Source organism: Schistocerca gregaria, chromosome 3 (assembly GCF_023897955.1).
Source record: "Schistocerca gregaria isolate iqSchGreg1 chromosome 3, iqSchGreg1.2, whole genome shotgun sequence".
NCBI lineage: Eukaryota > Metazoa > Arthropoda > Insecta > Orthoptera > Acrididae > Schistocerca > Schistocerca gregaria.
The window spans coordinates 30,148,924-30,176,822 of NC_064922.1; positions in this window are offsets into that span (position 1 = coordinate 30,148,924).

The window sequence follows — 27,899 nt, forward strand, 5'->3', positions numbered from 1 at the left end:
CTGGCCTTCCAGGAAACGATCAAAGCGTAGACTGTCTGAGACACTACTCCCATGGAAGAAAGTGCGCATGGTGACTGTTGTATTCAACCCCAATGCAATTTCTGTGTTTCATCAACACTCTAATAGTCCACACATTACAGAATGCCTCCAGATGTGCATCGGAAACTACTACTGGTCTTCTATCGAACGAACAAAACGTAGACTGTTTGAGACATTACTCCCATGGAGGAAAGTGCGCATGGTTACTGTTGTATTCACTCCCGATGCAATTTCTGTCTTTCATCAACACTTTGAGAGTCCACAGATTACAGAATGCCTCCAGATGTGCATCGGAAACTGCTACTGGTCATCCAGGAAACGATCAAAGCGTAGACTGTTTGAGACATTAGTCCCATGGAGGAAAGGGCGCATGGTGACTGTTGTATTCAATCCCGATGCAATTTCTGTGTGTCAACAATACTCTGATAGTCCACAGATTACAGAATGCCGTTAGATGTGCATCGGAATCTACTACAGGTCTTCCAGGGAACGATCAAAGCATAGACTGTTTGAGACATTACTAACATTTAGGAAATTGGCGCATGGTGACTGTTGTATTCAATCCCGATGCAATTTCTGTGTTTCAACAACACTGTGATAATCCACACATTACAGAATGAACATAGATGTTGATCGGAAACTAGTACTGGTCTTCCAGTGAACGATCAAAGCGTAAACTGTTTGAGACATTACTCCCATGGAGGAAAGTGCGCATGGTGACTGATGTTTTCAATCCTGATGCAATTTCTGTGTTTCAAAATCACTCTGATAGTCCACAGATTATAGAATGCCTCCAGATGTGCATCGGAATCTACTACTGGTCTTTCAGGGAACGATCAAAGCGTAGACTGTTTGAGACATTACTAACATTTAGGAAATTGGCGCATGGTGACTGTTGTATTCAATCCCGATGCAATTTCTGTGTTTCAACAACACTCTGATAGTCCACAGACTACAGAATGGCTCCAGATGTGCATCGGGAACTACTACTGGTCTTCCAGGAAACGATCAAAGCGTAGACTGTCTGAGACACTACTCCCATGGAAGAAAGTGCGCATGGTGACTGTTGTATTCAATCCCGATGCAATTTCTGTGTTTCATCAACACTTTGAAGGTCCACAGAATACAGAATGCCTCCAGATGTGCATAGGAAACTACTACTGGTCTTCTATCGAACGATCAAAGCGTAGACTGTTTGAGACATTACTCCCATGGAGGAAAGTGCGCATGGTGACTGTTGTATTCAATGTCGATGCAATTTCTGTGTTTCATCAACACTTTGAAAGTCCACAGAATACAGAATGCCTCCGGATGTGCATCGGAATCTGCTACTGGTCTTAAAGGAAACGATCAAAACGTAGACTGTTTGAGACACTACTCCCATGGAGGAAAGTGCGCATGGTGACTGTTGTATTCAATCTCGATGCAATTCCTGTGTTTCATCAACACTTTGAAGGTCCACAGATTACAGAATGCCTCCAGATGTGCATCGGAAACTACTACTGATCTTCTATCGAACGATCAAAGCGTAGACTGTTTGAGACATTACTCCCATGGAGGAAAGTGCGCATGGTGACTGTTGTATTCAATCCCGATGCAATTTCTGTCTTTCATCAACACTTTGAGAGTCCACAGATTACAGAATGCCTCCAGATGTGCATCGGAAACTACTACTGTTCTTCCAGGGAACGATAAAAGCGTAAAATGTATGAGACATTACTCCATTGGAGGAAAGTGCGCATGGTGACTGATGTATTCAATCCTGATACAATTTCTGTGTTTCAACAACACTCTGATAGTCCACAGATTACAGAATGCCTCCAGATGTGCATCGGAAACTACTACTGTTCTTCCAGGGAACGAGCAATGCGTAGACTGTTTGAGTCATTACTCCCATGGAGGAAAGTGCGCATGGTGACTGTTGTATTCACTCCCGATGCAATTCCTGTCTTTCATCAACACTTTGAAGGTCCACAGATTACAGAATGCCTCCAGATGTGCATCGGAAACTACTACTGGTCTTCCAGGGAACGATCAAAGCGTAGACTGTTTGAGACATTAGTCCCATGGAGGAAAGGGCGCATGGTGACTGATGTATTCAATCCTGATACAATTTCTGTGTTTCAACAACACTCTGATAGTCCACACATTACAGAATGCCTCCAGATGTGCATCGGAAACTACTACTGTTCTTCCAGGGAACGATCAAAACGTAGACTGTTTGAGACATTACTCCCAATGAGGAAAGTGCGCATGGTGACTGATGTTTTCAATCCTGATGCAATTTCTGTGTTTCAACATCACTCTGATAGTCCACAGATTATAGAATGCCTCCAGATGTGCATCGGAATCTACTACTGGTCTTTCAGGGAACGATCAAAGCGTAGACTGTTTGAGACATTACTAACATTTAGGAAATTGGCGCATGGTGACTGTTGTATTCAATCCCGATGCAATTTCTGTGTTTCAACAACACTCTGATGGTCCACACATTACAGAATGTACCCATATGTTCATCGGAAACTAGTACTAATCTACCAGGGAACGATCAAAGCGTAAACTGTTTGAGACATTACTCCCATGGAGGAAAGTGCGCATGGTGACTGATGTATTCAATCCTGATACAATTTCTGTGTTTCAACAACACTCTGATAGTCCACACATTACAGAATGCCTCCAGATGTGCATCGGAAACTACTACTGTTCTTCCAGGGAACGATCAAAGCGTAGACTGTTTGAGACATTACTCCCAATGAGGAAAGTGCGCATGGTGACTGTTGTATTCAATCCCGATGCAATTTCTCTGTTTCAACAACACTCTGATAGTCCACAGACTACAGAATGGCTCCAGATGTGCATCGGGAACTACTACTGGTCTTCCAGGAAACGATCAAAGCGTAGACTGTCTGAGACACTACTCCCATGGAAGAAAGTGCGCATGGTGACTGTTGTATTCAATCCCGATGCAATTTCTGTGTTTCATCAACACTTTGAAGGTCCACAGAATACAGAATGCCTCCAGATGTGCATCGGAAACTACCACTGGTCTTCTATCGAACGATCAAAGCGTAGACTGTTTGAGACATTACTCCCATGGAGGAAAGTGCGCATGGTGACTGTTGTATTCAATGTCGATGCAATTTCTGTGTTTCATCAACACTTTGAAAGTCCACAGAATACAGAATGCCTCCGGATGTGCATCGGAATCTGCTACTGGTCTTAAAGGAAACGATCAAAACGTAGACTGTTTGAGACACTACTCCCATTGAGGAAAGTGCGCATGGTGACTGTTGTATTCAATCCCGATGCAATTTCTGTGTTTCAACAACACTCTGATAGTCCACAGACTACAGAATGGCTCTAGATGTGCATCGGGAACTACTACTGATCTTCTATCGAACGATCAAAGCGTAGACTGTTTGAGACATTACTCCCATGGAGGAAAGTGCGCATGGTGACTGTTGTATTCAATCCCGATGCAATTTCTGTGTTTCAACAACACTCTGATAGTCCACAGCTTATAGAATGCCTCCAGATGTGCATCGGAATCTACTACTGGTCTTTCAGGGAACGATCAAAGCGTAGACTGTTTGAGACATTACTAACATTTAGGAAATTGGCGCATGGTGACTGTTGTATTCAGTCCCGATGCAATTTCTGTGTTTCAACAACACTCTGATGGTCCACACATTACAGAATGTACCCAGATGTTCATCGGATACTAGTACTAATCTTCCAGGGAACGATAAAAGCGTAAAATGTTTGAGACATTACTCCCATGGAGGAAAGTGCGCATGGTGACTGATGTATTCAATCCTGATACAATTTCTGTGTTTCAACAACACTCTGATAGTCCACAGATTACAGAATGCCTCCAGATGTGCATCGGAAACTACTACTGTTCTTCCAGGGAACGAGCAATGCGTAGACTGTTTGAGTCATTACTCCCATGGAGGAAAGTGCGCATGGTGACTGTTGTATTCAATCCCGATGCAATTTCTGTGTTTCAACAACACTCTGATAGCCCACAGACTACAGAATGGCTCCAGATGTGCATCGGGAACTACTACTGGTCTTCCAGGAAACGATCAAAGCGTAGACTGTCTGAGACACTACTCCCATGGAAGAAAGTGCGCATGGTGACTGTTGTATTCAATGTCGATGCAATTTCTGTGTTTCAACAACACACTGATAGTCCACAGATTACAGAATGCCTCCAGATGTGCATCGGAAACTGCTACTGGTCTTCCAGGGAACGATCAAAGCGTACACTGTTTGAGACATCACTTACATGTAGGAAAATTGCGCATGGTGACTGTTGTATTCAATCGTGATGCAATTTCTGTGTTTCACCAACACTCTAATAGTCCACACATTACAGAATGCCTCCAGATGTGCATCGGAAACTACTACTGGTCTTCTATCGAACGAACAAAACGTAGACTGTTTGAGACATTACTCCCATGGAGGAAAGTGCGCATGGTTACTGTTGTATTCACTCCCGATGCAATTTCTGTCTTTCATCAACACTTTGAAAGTCCACAGATTACAGAATGCCTCCAGATGTGCATCGGAAACTGCTACTGGTCTTCCAGGAAACGATCAAAACGTAGACTGTTTGAGACACTACTCCCATGGAGGAAAGTGCGCATGGTGACTGTTGTATTCAATCTCGATGCAATTCCTGTGTTTCATCAACACTTTGAAGGTCCACAGATTACAGAATGCCTCCAGATGTGCATCGGAAACTACTACTGGTCTTCCAGGGAACGATCAGAGCGTAGACTGTTTCAGACATTAGTCCCATGGAGGAAAGGGCGCATGGTGACTGTTGTATTCAATCCCGATGCAATTTCTGTATTTCAACAACACTCTGATAATCCACACATTACAGAATGAACCTAGATATTGATCGGAAACTAGTACTGGTCTTCCGGTGAACGATCAAAGCGTAAACTGTTTGAGACATTACTCCCATGGAGGAAAGTGCGCATGGTGACAGATGTTTTCAATCCTGATGCAATTTCTGTGTTTCAACATCACTCTGATAGTCCACAGATTATAGAATGCCTCCAAATGTGCATCGGAATCTACTACTGGTCTTTCAGGGAACGATCAAAGCGTAGACTGAGACATTACTAACATTTAGGAAATTGGCGCATGGTGACTGTTGTATTCAATCCCGATGCAATTTCTGTGTTTCAACAACACTCTGATGGTCCACACATTACAGAATGTACCCAGATGTTCATCGGAAACTAGTACTAATCTTCCAGGGAACGATCAAAGCGTAAACTGTTTGAGACATTACTCCCATGGAGGAAAGTGCACATGGTGACTGATGTATTCAATCCTGATACAATTTCTGTGTTTCAACAACACTCTGATAGTCCACACATTACAGAATGCCTCCAGAAGTGCATCGGAAACTACTACTGTTCTTCCAGGGAACGATCAGAGCGTAGACAGTTTGAGACATTACTCCCAATGAGGAAAGTGCGCATGGTGACTGTTGTATTCAATCCCTATGCAATTTCTCTGTTTCAACAACACTCTGATAGTCCACAGACTACAGAATGGCTCCAGATGTGCATCGGGAACTACTACTGGTCTTCCAGGAAACGATCAAAGCGTAGACTGTCTGAGACACTACTCCCATGGAAGAAAGTGCGCATGGTGACTGTTGTATTCAATCCCGATGCAATTTCTGTGTTTCATCAACACTTTGAAGGTCCACAGAATACAGAATGCCTCCAGATGTGCATCGGAAACTACTACTGGTCTTCTATCGAACGATCAAAGCGTAGACTGTTTGAGACATTACTCCCATGGAGGAAAGTGCGCATGGTGACTGTTGTATTCAATCCCGATGCAATTTCTGTGTTTCAACAACACTCTGATAGTCCACAGATTACAGAATGCCTCCAGATGTGCATCGGAAACTACTACTCTTCTTCCAGGGAACGATCAAAGCGTAGACTGTTTGAGACATTAGTCTCATGGAGGGAAGTACGCATGGTGACTGTTGTATTCAATCCCAAAGCAATTTCTGTGTTTCATCAACACTCTAATAGTCCACACATTACAGAATGCCTCCAGATGTGCATCGGAAACTACTATTGGTCTTCTATCGAACGTACAAATCGTAGACTGTTTGAGACATTACTCCCATGGAGGAAAGTGCGCATGGTTACTGTTGTATTCACTCCCGATGCAATTTCTGTCTTTCATCAACACTTTGAAAGTCCACTGAATACAGAATGCCTCCAGATGTGCATCGGAAACTGCTACTGGTCTTCCAGGAAACGATCAAAACGTAGACTGTTTGAGACACTACTCCCATGGAGGAAAGTGCGCATGGTGACTGTTGTATTCAATCTCGAAGCAATTCCTTTGTTTCATCAACACTTTGAAGGTCCACAGATTACAGAATGCCTCCAGATGTGCATCGGAAACTACTACTGGCCTTGCAGGGAACGATCAAAGCGTAGACTGTTTGAGACATTACTCCCATTTAGGAAAATTGCGCATGGTGATTGTTGTATTCAATCCCGATGCAATTTCTGTGTTTCAACAACACACTGATAGTCCACACATTACAGAATGAACCCAGATGTGCATCGGAAACTACTACTGGTCTTCCAGGGAACGATCAAAGCGTACACTGTTTGAGACATTACTCCCATGGAGGAAAGTGCTCATGGTGAGTGTTGTATTCAATCTCGATGCACTTCCTGTGTTTCATCAACACTCTGATAGTCCTTAGATTACAGAATGCCTCCAGATGTGCATCGGAAACTACTACTGGTCTTGCAGGGAACGATCAAAGCGTAGACTGTTTGAGACATTACTCCCATGGAGGAAAGTGCTCATGGTGACTGTTGTACTCAATCCCGATGCAATTTCTGTGTTTCATCAACACTCTGATAGTCCACACATTACAGAATGCCCACAGAAGGGCATCGGAAACTATTACTGGTCTTCCATTGAACGATCTAAGCGTAAAATGATTGAGACATTACTCCCTTGGAGGAAAGTGCGCATGGTGACTGTTGTATTCAATCCTGATGCAATTTCTGTGTTTCATCAACACTCTGATAGTCCACACATTACAGAATGTCCCCAGATGTGCATCGGAAACAACTACTGGTCTTCCAGGGAACGATCAAAGAATAAACTGTTTGAGACATTACTCCCATGGAGGAAAGTGCGCATGGTGACTGTTGTATTCAATCCCGATGCAATATCTGTGTTTCATCAACACTCTGATAGTCCACAGATTACAGAATGCCTCCAGATGTGCAGCGGAAACTGCTACTGGTCTTCCAGGGAAAGATCAAAGCGTAGGCTGTTTGTGACATTACTCCCCTGGAGGAAAGTGCGCATGGTGACTGTTGTATTCAATCCCGATGCAATTTCTATGTTTCATCAACACTTTGAAGGTCCACAGATTACAGAATGCCTCCAGATGTGCATCGAAAACTACTACTGGTCTTCCAGGGAACGATCAAAGCGTAGACTGTTTGAGACATTAGTCCCATGAAGGAAAGTGCGGATAGTGACTGGTGTATTCAATCCCGATGCAATTTCTGTGTTTCAACAACACTCTGATAGTCCACACATTACAGAATGCCTCCAGATGTGCATCGGAAACTACTACTGGTCTTCTATCGAACGTACAAAGCGTAGAGTGTTTGAGACATTACTCCCATGGAGGAAGGTGCGCATGGTTCCTGTTGTATTCACTCCCGATGCAATTTCTGTCTTTCATCAACACTTTGAAAGTCCACAGAATACAGAATGCCTCCAGATGTGCATCAGAAACTGCTACTGGTCTTCCAGGAAACGATCAAAACGTAGACTGTTTGAGACACTACTCCCATGGAGGAAAGTGCGCATGGTGACTGTTGTATTCAATCTCGATGCAATTCCTGTGTTTCATCAACACTTTGAAGGTCCACAGATTACAGAATGCCTCCAGATGTGCATCGGAAACTACTACTGGCCTTGCAGGGAACGATCAAAGCGTAGACTGTTTGAGACATTACTCCCATTTAGGAAAATTGCGCATGGTGATTGTTGTATTCAATCCCGATGCAATTTCTGTGTTTCAACAACACACTGATAGTCCACACATTACAGAATGAACCCAGATGTGCATCGGAAACTACTACTGGTCTTCCAGGGAACGATCAAAGCGTACACTGTTTGAGACATTACTCCCATGGAGGAAAGTGCTCATGGTGAGTGTTGTATTCAATCTCGATGCACTTTCTGTGTTTCATTAAAACTCTGATAGTCCACAGATTACAGAATGCCTCCAGATGTGCATCGGAAACTACTACTGGTCTTGCAGGGAACGATCAAAGCGTAGACTGTTTGAGACATTACTCCCATGGAGGAAAGTGCTCATGGTGACAGTTGTACTCAATCCCGATGCAATTTCTGTGTTTCATCAACACTCTGATAGTCCACACATTACAGAATGCCCACAGATGGGCATCGGAAACTATTACTGGTCTTCCATTGAACGATCTAAGAGTAAAATGATTGAGACATTACTCCCTTGGAGGAAAGTGCGCATGGTGACTGTTGTATTCAATCCTGATGCGATTTCTGTGTTTCATCAACACTCTGATAGTCCACACTTTACAGAATGTCCCCAGATGTGCATCGGAAACAACTACTGGTCTTCCAGGGAACGATCAAAGAATAAACTGTTTGAGACATTACTCCCATGGAGGAAAGTGCGCATGGTGACTGTTGTATTCAATCCCGATGCAATATCTGTGTTTCATCAAAACTCTGATAGTCCACAGATTACAGAATGCCTCCAGATGTGCAGCGGAAACTGCTACTGGTCTTCCAGGGAAAGATCAAAGCGTAGGCTGTTTGTGACATTACTCCCCTGGAGGAAAGTGCGCATGGTGACTGTTGTATTCAATGTCGATGCAATTTCTGTGTTTCAACAACACACTGATAGTCCACAGATTACAGAATGCCTCCAGATGTGCATCGGAAACTGCTACTGGTCTTCCAGGGAACGATCAAAGCGTACACTGTTTGAGACATCACTTACATGTAGGAAAATTGCGCATGGTGACTGTTGTATTCAATCGTGATGCAATTTCTGTGTTTCACCAACACTCTAATAGTCCACACATTACAGAATGCCTCCAGATGTGCATCGGAAACTACTACTGGTCTTCTATCGAACGAACAAAACGTAGACTGTTTGAGACATTACTCCCATGGAGGAAAGTGCGCATGGTTACTGTTGTATTCACTCCCGATGCAATTTCTGTCTTTGATCAACACTTTGAAAGTCCACAGATTACAGAATGCCTCCAGATGTGCATCGGAAACTGCTACTGGTCTTCCAGGAAACGATCAAAACGTAGACTGTTTGAGACACTACTCCCATGGAGGAAAGTGCGCATGGTGACTGTTGTATTCAATCTCGATGCAATTCCTGTGTTTCATCAACACTTTGAAGGTCCACAGATTACAGAATGCCTCCAGATGTGCATCAGAAACTACTACTGGTCTTCCAGGGAACGATCAGAGCGTAGACTGTTTCAGACATTAGTCCCATGGAGGAAAGGGCGCATGGTGACTGTTGTATTCAATCCCGATGCAATTTCTGTATTTCAACAACACTCTGATAATCCACACATTACAGAATGAACCTAGATGTTGATCGGAAACTAGTACTGGTCTTCCGGTGAACGATCAAAGCGTAAACTGTTTGAGACATTACTCCCATGGAGGAAAGTGCGCATGGTGACAGATGTTTTCAATCCTGATGCAATTTCTGTGTTTCAACATCACTCTGATAGTCCACAGATTATAGAATGCCTCCAAATGTGCATCGGAATCTACTACTGGTCTTTCAGGGAACGATCAAAGCGTAGACTGAGACATTACTAACATTTAGGAAATTGGCGCATGGTGACTGTTGTATTCAATCCCGATGCAATTTCTGTGTTTCAACAACACTCTGATGGTCCACACATTACAGAATGTACCCAGACTAGTACTAATCTTCCAGGGAACGATCAAAGCGTAAACTGTTTGAGACATTACTCCCATGGAGGAAAGTGCGCATGGTGACTGATGTATTCAATCCTGATACAATTTCTGTGTTTCAACAACACTCTGATAGTCCACACATTGCAGAATGCCTCCAGAAGTGCATCGGAAACTACTACTGTTCTTCCAGGGAACGATCAGAGCGTAGACTCTTTGAGACATTACTCCCAATGAGGAAAGTGCGCATGGTGACTGTTGTATTCAATCCCTATGCAATTTATCTGTTTCAACAACACTCTGATAGTCCACAGACTACAGAATGGCTCCAGATGTGCATCGGGAACTACTACTGGTCTTCCAGGAAACGATCAAAGCGTAGACTGTCTGAGACACTACTCCCATGGAAGAAAGTGCGCATGGTGACTGTTGTATTCAATCCCGATGCAATTTCTGTGTTTCATCAACACTTTGAAGGTCCACAGAATACAGAATGCCTCCAGATGTGCATCGGAAACTACTACTGGTCTTCTATCGAACGATCAAAGCGTAGACTGTTTGAGACATTACTCCCATGGAGGAAAGTGCGCATGGTGACTGTTGTATTCAATCCCGATGCAATTTCTGTGTTTCAACAACACTCTGATAGTCCACAGATTACAGAATGCCTCCAGATGTGCATCGGAAACTACTACTCTTCTTCCAGGGAACGATCAAAGCGTAGACTGTTTGAGACATTAGTCTCATGGAGGGAAGTACGCATGGTGACTGTTGTATTCAATCCCAAAGCAATTTCTGTGTTTCATCAACACTCTAATAGTCCACACATTACAGAATGCCTCCAGATGTGCATCGGAAACTACTATTGGTCTTCTATCGAACGTACAAAGCGTAGACTGTTTGAGACATTACTCCCATGGAGGAAAGTGCGCATGGTTACTGTTGTATTCACTCCCGATGCAATTTCTGTCTTTCATCAACACTTTGAAAGTCCACAGAATACAGAATGCCTCCAGATGTGCATCGGAAACTACTACTGGTCTTGCAGGGAACGATCAAAGCGTAGACTGTTTGAGACATTACTCCCATGGAGGAAAGTGCTCATGGTGACAGTTGTACTCAATCCCGATGCAATTTCTGTGTTTCATCAACACTCTGATAGTCCACACATTACAGAATGCCCACAGATGGGCATCGGAAACTATTACTGGTCTTCCATTGAACGATCTAAGCGTAAAATGATTGAGACATTACTCCCTTGGAGGAAAGTGCGCATGGTGACTGTTGTATTCAATCCTGATGCGATTTCTGTGTTTCATCAACACTCTGATAGTCCACACTTTACAGAATGTCCCCAGATGTGCATCGGAAACAACTACTGGTCTTCCAGGGAACGATCAAAGAATAAACTGTTTGAGACATTACTCCCATGGAGGAAAGTGCGCATGGTGACTGTTGTATTCAAACCCGATGCAATATCTGTGTTTCATCAAAACTCTGATAGTCCACAGATTACAGAATGCCTCCAGATGTGCAGCGGAAACTGCTACTGGTCTTCCAGGGAAAGATCAAAGCGTAGGCTGTTTGTGACATTACTCCCCTGGAGGAAAGTGCGCATGGTGACTGTTGTATTCAATCCCGATGCAATTTCTATGTTTCATCAACACTTTGAAGGTCCACAGATTACAGAATGCCTCCAGATGTGCATCGAAAACTACTACTGGTCTTCCAGGGAACGATCAAAGCGTAGACTGTTTGAGACATTAGTCCCATGAAGGAAAGTGCGGATAGTGACTGGTGTATTCAATCCCGATGCCATTTCTGTGTTTCAACAACACTCTGATAGTCCACACATTACAGAATGCCTCCAGATGTGCATCGGAAACTACTACTGGTCTTCTATCGAACGTACAAAGCGTAGAGTGTTTGAGACATTACTCCCATGGAGGAAGGTGCGCATGGTTCCTGTTGTATTCACTCCCGATGCAATTTCTGTCTTTCATCAATACTTTGAAAGTCCACAGAATACAGAATGCCTCCAGATGTGCATCGGAAACTGCTACTGGTCTTCCAGGAAACGATCAAAACGTAGACTGTTTGAGACACTACTCCCATGGAGGAAAGTGCGCATGGTGACTGTTGTATTCAATCTCGATGCAATTCCTGTGTTTCATCAACACTTTGAAGGTCCACAGATTACAGAATGCCTCCAGATGTGCATCGGAAACTACTACTGGCCTTGCAGGGAACGATCAAAGCGTAGACTGTTTGAGACATTACTCCCATTTAGGAAAATTGCGCATGGTGATTGTTGTATTCAATCCCGATGCAATTTCTGTGTTTCAACAACACACTGATAGTCCACACATTACAGAATGAACCCAGATGTGCATCGGAAACTACTACTGGTCTTCCAGGGAACGATCAAAGCGTACACTGTTTGAGACATTACTCCCATGGAGGAAAGTGCTCATGGTGAGTGTTGTATTCAATCTCGATGCACTTTCTGTGTTTCATTAAAACTCTGATAGTCCACAGATTACAGAATGCCTCCAGATGTGCATCGGAAACTACTACTGGTCTTGCAGGGAACGATCAAAGCGTAGACTGTTTGAGACATTACTCCCATGGAGGAAAGTGCTCATGGTGACAGTTGTACTCAAATCCGATGCAATTTCTGTGTTTCATCAACACTCTGATAGTCCACACATTACAGAATGCCCACAGATGGGCATCGGAAACTATTACTGGTCTTCCATTGAACGATCTAAGCGTAAAATGATTGAGACATTACTCCCTTGGAGGAAAGTGCGCATGGTGACTGTTGTATTCAATACCGATGCAATTTCTATGTTTCATCAACACTTTGAAGGTCCACAGATTACAGAATGCCTCCAGATGTGCATCGAAAACTACTACTGGTCTTCCAGGGAACGATCAAAGCGTAGACTGTTTGAGACATTAGTCCCATGAAGGAAAGTGCGGATAGTGACTGGTGTATTCAATCCCGATGCAATTTCTGTGTTTCAACAACACTCTGATAGTCCACACATTACAGAATGCCTCCAGATGTGCATCGGAAACTACTACTGGTCTTCTATCGAACGTACAAAGCGTAGAGTGTTTGAGACATTACTCCCATGGAGGAAAGTGCGCATGGTTACTGTTGTATTCAATACCGATGCCACTTCTGTCTTTCATCAACACTTTGAAAGTCCACAGAATACAGAATGCCTCCAGATGTGCATCGGAAACTGCTACTGGTCTTCCAGGAAACGATAAAAACGTAGACTGTTTGAGACACTACTCCCATGGAGGAAAGTGCGCATGGTGACTGTTGTATTCAATCTCGATGCAATTCCTGTGTTTCATCAACACTTTGAAGGTCCTCAGATTACAGAATGCCTCCAGATGTGCATCGGAAACTACTACTGGCCTTGCAGGGAACGATCAAAGCGTAGACTGTTAGAGACATTACTCCCATGGAGGAAAGTGCTCATGGTGACTGTTGTATTCAATCCTGATGCAATTTCTGTGTTTCATCAACACTCTGATAGTCCACACATTACAGAATGTCCCCAGATGTGCATCGGAAACAACTACTGGTCTTCCAGGGAACGATCAAAGCGTAAACTGTTTGAGACATTACTCCCATGGAGGAAAGTGCGCATGGTGACTGTTGTATTCAATCCCGATGCAATATCTGTGTTTCATCAACACTCTGATAGTCCACAGATTACAGAATGCCTCCAGATGTGCAGCGGAAACTGCTACTGGTCTTCCAGGGAAAGATCAAAGCGTAGGCTGTTTGTGACAATACTCCCCTGGAGGAAAGTGCGTGCGGTGACTGTTGTATTCAATCCCGATGCAATTTCTAGGTTTCATCAACACTTTGATGGTCCACAGATTACAGAATGCCTCCAGATGTGCATCGAAAACTACTACAGGTCTTCCAGGGAACGATCAAAGCGTAAACTGTTTGAGACATTACTCCCATGGAGGAAAGTGCGCATGGTGACTGTTGCATTCAATCCCGATGCAATATCTGTGTTTCATCAACACTCTGATAGTCCACAGATTACAGAATGCCTCCAGATGTGCAGCGGAAACTGCTACTGGTCTTCCAGGGAAAGATCAAAGCGTAGACTGTTTGTGACATTACTCCCTTGGAGGAAAGTGCGCATGGTGACTGTTGTATTCAATCCCGATGCAATTTCTGTGTTTCATTACCACTTTGAAGGTCCACAGATTACAGAATTTCTCCAGATGTGCATCGAAATCTACTACTGGTCTTCCAGGGAACGATCAAAGCGTAGACTGTTTGAGACATTAGTCCTACGAATGAAAGTGCGCATAGTGACTGTTGTATTCAATCCCGATGCAATTACTGTGTTTCAACAACACTCTGATAGTCCACAGATTACAGAATGCCTCCAGATGTGCATCGGAATTCACTAATGGTCTTCCAGGGAACGATCTAAACGTAGACTGCTTGAGACATTACTAACATTTAGGAAATTTGCGCATGGTGACTGTTGTATTCAATCCCGATGCAATTTCTGTGTTTCAACAACACTCTGATAGTCCACACATTACAGAATGAACCTAAATGTTCATCGGAAACTAGTACTGGTCTTCCAGTGAACGGTCAAAGCGTAAACTGTTTGAGACATTACTCCCATGGAGGAAAGTGCGCATGGTGACTGATGTATTCAATCCTGATGCAATTTCTGTGTTTCAACAACACTCTGATAGTCCACAGATTATAGAATGCCTCCAGATGTGCATCGGAACCTACTACTGGTCTTTCAGGTAACGATCAAAGCGTAGACACTTTGAGACATTACTCGTATTCAGGAAAATTGCGCATGGTGCCTGTTGTATTCAATCCCGATGCAATTTCTGTGTTTCAACCACACTCTGATAGTCCACAGATTACAGAATTCTTCCAGATGTGCATCGAAAACTGCTACTGGTCTTCCAGGGAACGATCAAAGCGTAGACTGTTTGAGACATTAGTCCCATGAATGAAAGTGCGCATAGTGACTGTTGTATTCAATCCCGATGCAATTTCTGTGTGTCAACAACACTCTGGTAGTCCACAGATTACAGAATGCCGCAAGATGTGCATCGCAATCTACAACTGGTCTTCCAGGAAACGATCAAAGCGTAGACTGTTTGAGACATTACTAACATTTAGGAAATTTGCGCATGGTGACTGTTGTATTCAATCCCGATGCAATGTCTGTGTTTCAACAACACTCTGATGGTCCACACATTACAGAATGTACCCAGATGTTCATCGGAAACTAGTACTAATCTTCCAGGGAACGATCAAAGCGTAAACTGTTTGAGACATTACTCCCATGGACTAAAGTGCGCATGGTGACTGATGTATTCAATCCTGATACAATTTCTGTGTTTCAACAACACTCTGATAGTCCACAGATTACAGAATGCCTCCAGATGTGCATCGGAAACTACTTCTGTTCTTCCATGGAACGATCAAAGCGTAGACTGTTTGAGACATTACTCCCATGGAGGAAAGTGCGCATGGTGACTGTTGTATTCAATCCCGATGCAATTTCTGTGTTTCAACAACACTCTGATAGTCCACACACTACAGAATGCCTGAAGATGTGCATCGGGAACTACTACTGGTCTTCCAGGAAACGAACAAAGCGTAGACTGTCTGAGACACTACTCCCGTGGAAGAAAGTGCGCTTGGTGACTGTTGTATTCAATCCCGATGCAATTTCTGTGTTTCATCAACACTTTGAAGGTCCACAGATTACAGAATGCCTCCAGATGTGCATCGGAAACTACTACTGGTCTTCTATCGAACGATCAAAGCGTAGACTGTTTGAGACATTACTCCCATGGAGGAAAGTGCGTATGGTTTCTGTTGTATTCACTCCCGATGCAATTTCTGTGTTTCATCAAAACTCTGATAGTCCACAAATTACAGAATGCCTCCAGATGTGCATCGGAAACTACTACTGTTCTTCCAGAGAACGATCAAAGCGTAGACTGTTTGAGACCTTACTCCCATGGAGGAAATTGCGCATGGTGACTGTTGTACTAATTGTCGATGCAATTTCTGTGTTTCAACAACACTCTGATAGTCCACAGATCACAGAATGCTTCCAGATGTTCGTCGGAAAGTACTACTGGTCTTCCAGGAAACGATCAAAACGTGGACTGTTTGAGACACTACTCCCATGGAGGAAAGTGCGCATGGTGACTGTTGTATTCAATCTCGATGCAATTCCTGTGTTTCATCAACACTTTGAAGGTCCACAGATTACAGAATGCCTCCAGATGTGCATCGGAAACTACTACTGGTCTTCCAGGTAACGATCAAAGCGTAGACTGTTTGAGACATTAGTCCCATGGAGGAAAGGGCGCATGGTGACTGTTGTATTAAATCCCGATGCAATTTCTGTGTTTCAACAACACTCGGATAGTCCACTTATTACAGAATGCCTCGAGATGTGCATCGGAAACTACTACTGGTCTTCCATGGAACGATCAAAGCGTAGACTGTTTGAGACATTACTCCCATTTAGGAAAATTGCGCATGGTGACTGTTGTATTCAATCCCGATGCAATTTCTGTGTTTCAACAACACACTGATAGTCCACACATTTCAGAATGAACCCAGATGTGCATCGGAAACTACTACTGGTCTTCCAGAGAACGATCAAAGCGTAGACATTTTGAGACATTACTCCCATGGAGGAAAGTGCGCATGGTAACTGTTGTATTCAATGTCGATGCAATTTCTGTGTTTCATCAACACTCTGATAGTCCACAGATTACAGAATGACTCCAGATGTGCATCGGAAACTGCTACTGGTCTTCCAGGGAACGATCAAAGCGTAGACTGTTTGAGACATTACTCCCATTTAGGAAAATTGCGCATGGTGATTGTTGTATTCAATCCTGACGCAATTTCAGTGTTTCATCAACAATCTAATAGTCCACACATTACAGAATGCCTCCAGATGTGCATCGGAAACTACTACTGGTCTTGTATCGAACGAACAAAGCGTAGACTGTTTGAGACATTACTCCCATGGAGGAAAGTGCGCATGGTTACTGTTGTATTCACTCCCGATGCAATTTCTGTGTTTCAACAACACTCTGATAGTCCACAGATTACAGAATGCCTCCAGATGTGCATCGGAAACTACTACTGGTCTTCCAGGGAACGATCAAAGCGTAGACTGTTTGAGACATTAGTCTCATGGAGGGAAGTACGCATGGTGACTGTTGTATTTAATCCCAAAGCAATTTCTGTGTTTCATCAACACTCTAATAGTCCACACATTACAGAATGCCTCCGGATGTGCATCGGAAACTACTACTGGTCTTCTATCGAACGATCAAAGCGTAGACTCTTTGAGACATTACTCCCATGGAGGAAAGTGCGCATGGTTTCTGTTGTATTTACTCCCGATGCAATTTCTGTGTTTCATCATAACTCTGATAGTCCACAGATTACAGAATGACTCCAGATGTGCATCGGAAACTACTACTGTTCCTCCAGAGAACGATCAAAGCGTAGACTGTTTGAGACATTACTCCCATGGAGGAAAGTGCGCATGGTGACTGTTGTATTCAATGTCGATGCAATTTCTGTGTTTCACCAACACTCTGATAGTCCACAGATTACAGAATGCCTCCAGATGTGCATCGGAAACTGCTACTGGTCTTATAGGGAACGATCAAAGCGTAGACTGTTTGAGACATTACTTACATTTAGGAAAATTGCGCATGGTGACTGTTATATTAAATCCTGATGCTATTTCTGTGTTTCATCAACACTCTAATAGTCCACACGGTACAGAATGAACCAAGATGTGCATCGGAACCTACTACTGGTGTTTCAGGGAACGATCAAAGCATAGACTCTTTGGGACATTACTCCCATATAGTAATGTGCGCTTGGTGACTGTTGTATTCAATCCCGATGCAATTTCTGTGTTTCAAGAACACTCTGATAGTCCACAGATTACAGAATGCCTCCAGATGTGCATCGGAAACTGCTAATGGTCTTCCAGGGAACAACAGAAGCGTAGACTGTTTGAGACATTACTCCAATGGAGGAATGTGCACATGGTAAATGTTGTATTCAATCCCGATGCAATTTCTGTGTTTCAACAACACTCTGATAGTCCACAGATTACAGAATGCCTCCAGATGTGCATCGAAAACTGCTACTGGTCTTGGAGGGAACGATCAAAGCGTAGACTGTTTGAGACATTAGTCCCATGAATGAAAGTGCGCATAGTGACTGTTGTATTCAATCCCGATGCAATTTCTGTGTGTCAACAACACTCTGATAGTCCACAGATTACAGAATGCCGCAAGATGTGCATCGCAATCTACTACTGGTCTTCCAGGGAACGATCAAAGCGTAGACTGTTTGAGACATTACTAACATTTAGGAAATTTGCGCATGGTGACTGTTGTATTCAATCCCGATGCAATTTCTGTGTTTCAACAACACTCTGATGGTCCACACATTACAGATTGTACCCAGATGTTCATCGGAAACTAGTACTAATCTTCCAGGGAACGATCAAAGCGTAAACTGTTTGAGACATTACTCCCATGGAGGAAAGTGCGCATGGTGACTGTTTTATTCAATCCCGATGCACTTTCTGTGTTTCAACAACACTCTGATAGTCCACAGACTACAGAATGCCTCCAGATGTGCATCGGGAACTACTACTGGTCTTCCAGGAAACGATCAAAGCGTAGACTGTCTGAGACACTACTCCCATGGAAGAAAGTGCGCTTGGTGACTGTTGTATTCAATCCCGATGCAATTTCAGTGTTTCATCAACACTTTGAAGGTCCACAGATTACAGAATGCCTCCAGATGTGCATCGGAAACTACTACTGGTCTTCTATCGAACGAACAAAGCGTAGACTGTTTGAGACATTACTCCCATGGAGGAAAGTGCGCATGGTTACTGTTGTATTCACTCCCGATGCAATTTCTGTCTTTCATCAACACTTTGAAAGTCCACAGATTACAGAATGCCTAGAGATGTTCGTCGTAAACTACTACTGGTCTTCCAGGAAACGATCAAAACGTAGACTGTTTGAGACACTACTCCCATGGAGGAAAGTGCGCATGGTAACTGTTGTATTCAATCTCGATGCATATCCTGTGCTTCATCAACACATTGAAGGTCCACAGATTACAGAATGCCTCCAGATGTGCATCGGAAACTACTACTGTTCTTCCAGGGAACGATCAAAGCGTAGACTGTTTGAGACATTAGTCCCATGGAGGAAAGGGCGCATGGTGAATGTTGTATTAAATCCCGACGCAATTTCTGTGTTTCAACAACACTCGGATAGTCCACTTATTACAGAATACCTCGAGATGTGCATCGGAAACTACTACTGGTCTTCCATGGAACGATCAAAGCGTAGACTGTTTGAGACATTACTCCCATTTAGGAAAATTGCGCATGGTGACTGTTGTATTCAATCCCGATGCAATTTCTGTGTTTCAACAACACACTGATAGTCCACACATTACAGAATGGACCCAGATGTGCATCGGAAACTACTACTGTTCTTCCAGAGAACGATCAAAGCGTAGACTGTTTGAGACATTACTCCCATGGAGGAAAGTGCGCATGGTAACTGTTGTATTCAATGTCGATGCAATTTCTGCGTTTCAACAACACTCTCATAGTCCACAGATTACAGAATGCATCCAGATGTGCATCGGAAACTGCTACTGGTCTTCCAGGGAACGATCAATGCGTAGACTGTTTGAGACATTACTCCCATTTAGGAAAATTGCGCATGGTGACTGTTGTATTCAATCATGATGCAATTTCTGTGTTTCATCAACACTCTAATAGTCCACACATTACAGAATGCCTCCAGATGTGCATCGGAAACTACTACTGATCTTCCAGGGAACGATCAAAGCGTAGACTGTTTGAGACATTAGTCTCATTGAGGGAAGTGCGCATGGTGACTGTCGTATTCAATCCCAAAGCAATTCCTGTGTGTCATCAACACTCTAATAGTCCACACATTACAGAATGCCTCCAGATGTGCATCGGAAACTACTACTGGTCTTCTATCGAACGATCAAAGCGTAGACTGTTTGAGACATTACTTACATTTAGGAAAATTGCGCATGGTGACTGTTGTATTCAGTCCTGATGCTATTTCTGTGTTTCATCAACACTCTAATAGTTCACACATTACCGAATGAACCAAGATGTGCATCGGAAACTACTACTGGTCTTCTATCGAACGAACAAAGCGTAGACTGTTTGAGACATTACCCCCATGGAGGAAAGTGCGCATGGTTTCTGTTGTATTCACTCCCGATGCAATTTCTGTGTTTCATCAACACTCTGATAGTCCACAGATTACAAAATGACTCCAGATGTGCATCGGAAACTACTACTGTTCTTCCAGAGAACGATCAAAGCGTAGACTGTTTGAGACATTACTCCCATGGAGGAAAGTGCTCATGGTGACTGTTGTATTCAATCCTGATGCAATTTCTGTGTTTCATCAACACTCTGATAGTCCACACATTACAGAATGTCCCCAGATGTGCATCGGAAACAACTACTGGTCTTCCAGGGAACGATCAAAGCGTAAACTGTTTGAGACATTACTCCCATGGAGGAAAGTGCGCATGGTTACTGTTGTATTCAGTCCCGATGCAATATCTGTGTTTCATCAACACTCTGATAGTCCACAGATTACAGAATGCCTCCAGATGTGCAGCGGAAACTGCTACTGGTCTTCCAGGGAAAGATCAAAGCGTAGGCTGTTTGTGACAATACTCCCCTGGAGGAAAGTGCGTGCGGTGACTGTTGTATTCAATCCCGATGCAATTTCTATGTATCATCAACACTTTGAAGGTCCACAGATTACAGAATGCCTCCAGATGTGCATCGAAAACTACTACTGGTCTTCCAGGGAACGATCAAAGCGTAAACTGTTTGAGACATTACTCCCATGCAGGAAAGTGCGCATGGTGACTGTTGTATTCAATCCCGATGCAATATCTGTGTTTCATCAACACTCTGATAGTCCACAGATTACAGAATGCCTCCAGATGTGCAGCGGTAACTGCTACTGGTCTTCCAGGGATAGATCAAAGCGTAGACTGTTTGTGACATTACTCCCTTGGAGGAAAGAGCGCATGGTGACTGTTGTATTCAATCCCGATGCAATTTCTGTGTTTCATTACCACTTTGAAGGTCCACAGATTACAGAATTTCTCCAGATGTGCATCGAAATCTACTACTGGTCTTCCAGGGAACGATCAAAGCGTAGACTGTTTGAGACATTAGTCCTATGAATGAAAGTGCGCATAGTGACTGTTGTATTCAATCCCGATGCAATTTCTGTGTTTCAACATCACTCTGATAGTCCACAGATTACAGAATGCCTCCAGATGTGCATCGGAATCCACTACTGGTCTTCCAGGGAACGATCTAAACGTAGACTGCTTGAGACATTACTAACATTTAGGAAATTTGCGCATGGTGACTGTTGTATTCAATCCCGATGCAATTTCTGTGTTTCAACAACACTCTGATAGTCCACACATTACAGAATGAACCTAAATTTTCATCGGAAACTAGTACTGGTCTTCCATTGAACGATCTAAGCGTAAACTGTTTGAGACATTACTCCCATGGAGGAAAGTGCGCATGGTGACTGATGTATTCAATCCTGATGCAATTTCTGTGTTTCAACAACACTCTGATAGTGCACAGATTATAGAATGCCTCCAGATGTGCATCGGAACCTACTACTGGTCTTTCAGGGAACGATCAAAGCGTAGACTCTTTGAGACATTACTCGTATTCAGGAAAATTGCGCATGGTGCCTGTTGTATTCAATCCCGATGCAATTTCTGTGTTTCAACAACACTCTGATAGTCCACAGACTACAGAATGCCTCCAGATGTGCATCGGGAACTACTACTGGTCTTCCAGGAAACGATCAAAGCGTAGACTGTCTGAGACACTACTCCCATGGAAGAAAGTGCGCTTGGTGACTGTTGTATTCAATCCCGATGCAATTTCAGTGTTTCATCATCACTTTGAAGGTCCACAGATTACAGAATGCCTCCAGATGTGCATCGGAAACTACTACTGGTCTTCTATCGAACGATAAAAGCGTAGACTCTTTGAGACATTACTCCCATGGAGGAAAGTGCGCATGGTGACTGTTGTATTCAATCCCGATGCAATTTCTGTGTTTCAACAACACTCTGATAGTCCACAGATTACAGAATGCCTCCAGATGTGCATCGGAAACTACTACAGGTCTTCCAGGGAACGATCAATACGTAGACTGTTTGAGACATTACTTACATTTAGGAAAATTGCGCATGGTGACTGTTGTATTCAATCCTGATGCTATTTCTGTGTTTCATCAACACTCTAATAGTCCACACATTACAGAATGCCTCCAGATGTGCATCGGAAATACTACTGGTCTTCTATCGAACGAACAAAGCGTAGACTGTTTGAGACATTACTCCCATGGAGGAAAGTGCGCATGGTAACTGTTGTATTCAATGTCGATGCAATTTCTGCGTTTCAACAACACTCTGATAGTCCACAGATTACAGAATGCATCCAGATGTGCATCGGAAACTGCTACTGGTCTTCCAGGGAACGATCAATGCGTAGACTGTTTGAGACATTACTCCCATTTAGGAAAATTGCGCATGGTGACTGTTGTATCCAATCATGATGCAATTTCTGTGTTTCATCAACACTTTGAAAGTCCACAGATTACAGAATGCCTAGAGATGTTCGTCGTAAACTACTACTGGTCTTCCAGGAAACGATCAAAACGTAGACTGTTTGAGACACTACTCCCATGGAGGAAAGTGCGCATGGTAACTGTTGAATTCAATCTCGATGCAATTCCTGTGCTTCATCAACACATTGAAGGTCCACAGATTACAGAATGCCTCCAGATGTGCATCGGAAACTACTACTGTTCTTCCAGGGAACGATCAAAGCGTAGACTGTTTGAGACATTAGTCCCATGGAGGAAAGGGCGCATGGTGAATGTTGTATTAAATCCCGACGCAATTTCTGTGTTTCAACAACACTCGGATAGTCCACTTATTACAGAATACCTCGAGATGTGCATCGGAAACTACTACTGGTCTTCCATGGAACGATCAAAGCGTAGACTGTTTGAGACATTACTCCCATTTAGGAAAATTGCGCATGGTGACTGTTGTATTCAATCCCGATGCAATTTCTGTGTTTCAACAACACACTGATAGTCCACACATTACAGAATGAACCCAGATGTGCATCGGAAACTACTACTGTTCTTCCAGAGAACGATCAAAGCGTAGACTGTTTGAGACATTACTCCCATGGAGGAAAGTGCGCATGGTAACTGTTGTATTCAATGTCGATGCAATCTCTGTGTTTCAACAACACTCTGATAGTCCACAGATTACAGAATGCCTCCAGATGTGCATCGAAAACTGCTACTGGTCTTGGAGGGAACGATCAAAGCGTAGACTGTTTGAGACATTAGTCCCATGAATGAAAGTGCGCATAGTGACTGTTGTATTCAATCCCGATGCAATTTCTGTGTGTCAACAACACTCTGATAGTCCACAGATTACAGAATGCCGCAAGATGTGCATCGCAATCTACTACTGGTCTTCCAGGGAACGATCAAAGCGTAGACTGTTTGAGACATTACTAACATTTAGGAAATTTGCGCATGGTGACTGTTGTATTCAATCCCGATGCAATTTCTGTGTTTCAACAACACTCTGATGGTCCACACATTACAGATTGTACCCAGATGTGCATCGGAAACTAGTACTAATCTTCCAGGGAACGATCAAAGCGTAAACTGTTTGAGACATTACTCCCATGGAGGAAAGTGCGCATGGTGACTGTTTTATTCAATCCCGATGCACTTTCTGTGTTTCAACAACACTCTGATAGTCCACAGACTACAGAATGCCTCCAGATGTGCATCGGGAACTACTACTGGTCTTCCAGGAAACGATCAAAGCGTAGACTGTCTGAGACACTACTCCCATGGAAGAAAGTGCGCTTGGTGACTGTTGTATTCAATCCCGATGCAATTTCAGTGTTTCATCAACACTTTGAAGGTCCACAGATTACAGAATGCCTCCAGATGTGCATCGGAAACTACTACTGGTCTTCTATCGAACGATAAAAGCGTAGACTGTTTGAGACATTACTGCCATGGAGGAAAGGGCGCATGGTGAATGTTGTATTCAATCCCGATGCAATTTCTGTGTTTCAACAACACTCTGATAGTCCACAGATTACAGAATGCCTCCAGATGTGCATCGGAAACTACTACTGGTCTTCCAGGGAACGATCAAAACGTAGACTGTTTGAGACATTAGTCTCATGGAGGGAAGTACGCATGGTGACTGTTGTATTTAATCCCAAAGCAATATCTGTGTTTCATCAACACTATAATAGTCCACACAATACAGAATGCCTCCAGATGTGCACCGGAAACCACTACTGGCCTTCCAGGCAACGATCAAAGCGTAGACTGTTTGAGACATTACTCCCATGGAGGAAAGTGCGCATGGTTTCTGATGTATTCACTCCCGATGCAATTTCTGTATTTCATCAACACTCTGATAGTCCACAGATTACAGAATGACTCCAGATGTGCATCGGAAACTGCTACAGGTCTTCCAGGGAACGATCAAAACGTAGACTGTTTGAGACATTACTTACATTTAGGAAAATTGCGCATGGTGACTGTTGTATTCAATCATGATGCAATTTCTGTGTTTCATCAACACTCTAATAGTCCACACATTACAGAATGCCTCCAGATGTGCATCGGAAACTACTACTGGTCTTCCAGGGAACGATCAAAGCGTAGACTGTTTGAGACATTAGTCTCATGGAGGGAAGTGCGCATGGTGACTGTTGTATTCAATCCCAAAGCAATTCCTGTGTTTCATCAACACTCTAATAGTCCACACATTACAGAATGCCTCCAGATGTGCATCGGAAACTACTACTGGTCTTCTATCGAACGATCAAAGCGTAGACTGTTTGAGACATTATTTACATTTAGGAAAATTGCGCATGGTGACTGTTGTATTCAATCCTGATGCTATTTCTGTGTTTCATCAACACTCTAATAGTTCACACATTACCGAATGAACCAAGATGTGCATCGGAAACTACTACTGGTCTTCTATCGAACGAACAAAGCGTAGACTGTTTGAGACATTACCCCCATGGAGGAAAGTGCGCATGGTTTCTGTTGTATTCACTCCCGATGCAATTTCTGTGTTTCATCAACACTCTGATAGTCCACAGATTACAAAATGACTCCAGATGTGCATCGGAAACTACTACTGTTCTTCCAGAGAACGATCAAAGCGTAGACTGTTTGAGACATTACTCCCATGGAGGAAAGTGCTCATGGACACTGTTGTATTCAATCCTGATGCAATTTCTGTGTTTCATCAACACTCTGATAGTCCACACATTACAGAATGTCCCCAGATGTGCATCGGAAACAACTACTGGTCTTCCAGGGAACGATCAAAGCGTAAACTGTTTGAGACATTACTCCCATGGAGGAAAGTGCGCATGGTGACTGTTGTATTCAATCCCGATGCAATATCTGTGTTTCATCAACACTCTGATAGTCCACAGATTACTGAATGCCTCCAGATGTGCAGCGGAAACTGCTACTGGTCTTCCAGGGAAAGAACAAAAGCGCAGGCTGTTTGTGACAATACTCCCCTGGAGGAAAGTGCGTGCGGTGACTGTTGTATTCAATCCCGATTCAATTTCTATGTTTCATCAACACTTTGAAGGTCAACAGATTACAGAATGCCTCCAGATGTGCATCGAAAACTACTACTGGTCTTCCAGGGAACGATCAAAGCGTAAACTGTTTGAGACATTACTCCCATGGAGGAAAGTGCGCATGGTGACTGTTGTATTCAATCCCGATGCAATATCTGTGTTTCATCAACACTCTGATAGTCCACAGATTACAGAATGCCTCCAGATGTGCAGCGGTAACTGCTACTGGTCTTCCAGGGATAGATCAAAGCGTAGACTGTCTGTGACATTACTCCCTTGGAGGAAAGTGCGCATGGTGACTGTTGTATTCAATCCCGATGCAATTTCTGTGTTTCATTACCACTTTGAAGGTCCACAGATTACAGAATTTCTCCAGATGTGCATCGAAATCTACTACTGGTCTTCCAGGGAACGATCAAAGCGTAGACTGTTTGAGACATTAGTCCTATGAATGAAAGTGCGCATAGTGACTGTTGTATTCAATCCCGATGCAATTTCTGTGTTTCAACATCACTCTGATAGTCCACAGATGACAGAATGCCTCCAGATGTGCATCGGAATCCACGACTGGTCTTCCAGGGAACGATCTAAACGTAGACTGCTTGAGACATTACTAACATTTAGGAAATTTGCGCATGGTGACTGTTGTATTCAATCCCGATGCAATTTCTGTGTTTCAACAACACTCTGATAGTCCACACATTACAGAATGAACCTAAATGTTCATCGGAAACTAGTACTGGTCTTCCAGTGAACGGTCAAAGCGTAAACTGTTTGAGACATTACTCCCATGGACGAAAGTGCGCATGGTGACTGATGTATTCAATCCTGATGCAATTTCTGTGTTTCAACAACACTCTGATAGTCCACAGATTATAGAATGCCTCCAGATGTGCATCGGAACCTACTACTGGTCTTTCAGGGAACGATCAAAGCGTAGACTCTTTGAGACATTACTCGTATTCAGGAAAATTGCGCATGGTGCCTGTTGTATTCAATCCCGATGCAATTTCTGTGTTTCAACAACACTCTGATAGTCCACAGATTACAGAATTCTTCCAGATGTGCATCGAAAACTGCTACTGGTCTTCCAGGGAACGATCAAAGCGTAGACTGTTTGAGACATTAGTCCCATGAATGGAAGTGCGCATAGTGACTGTTGTATTCAATCCCGATGCAATTTCTGTGTGTCAACAACACTCTGGTAGTCCACAGATTTCAGAATGCCGCAAGATGTGCATCGCAATCTACTACTGGTCTTCCAGGGAACGATCAAAGCGTAGACTGTTTGAGACATTACTAACATTTAGGAAATTTGCGCATGGTGACTGTTGTATTCAATCCCGATGCAATTTCTGTGTTTCAACAACACTCTGATAGTCCACAGATTACAGAATGCCTCCAGATGTGCATCGGAAACTACTACTGTTCTTCCATGGAACGATCAAAGCGTAGACTGTTTGAGACATTACTCCCATGGAGGAAAGTGCGCAAGGTGACTGTTGTATTCAATCCCGATGCAATTTCTGTGTTTCAACAACACTCAGATAGTCCACAGACTACAGAATCCTTCCAGATGTGCATCGGGAACTACTACTGGTCTTCCAGGAAACGAACAAAGCGTAGACTGTCTGAGACACTACTCCCGTGGAAGAAAGTGCGCTTGGTGACTGTTGTATTCAATCCCGATGCAATTTCTGAGTTTCATCAACACTTTGAAGGTCCACAGATTACAGAATGCCTCCAGATGTGCATCGGAAACTACTACTGGTCTTCTATCGAACGATCAAAGCGTAGACTGTTTGAGACATTACTCCCATGGAGGAGAGTGCGCATGGTTTCTGTTGTATTCGCTCCCGATGCAATTTCTGTGTTTCATCAACACTTTGAAGGTCCACTTATTACAGAATGCCTCGAGATGTGCATCGGAAACTACTACTTGTCTTCCATGGA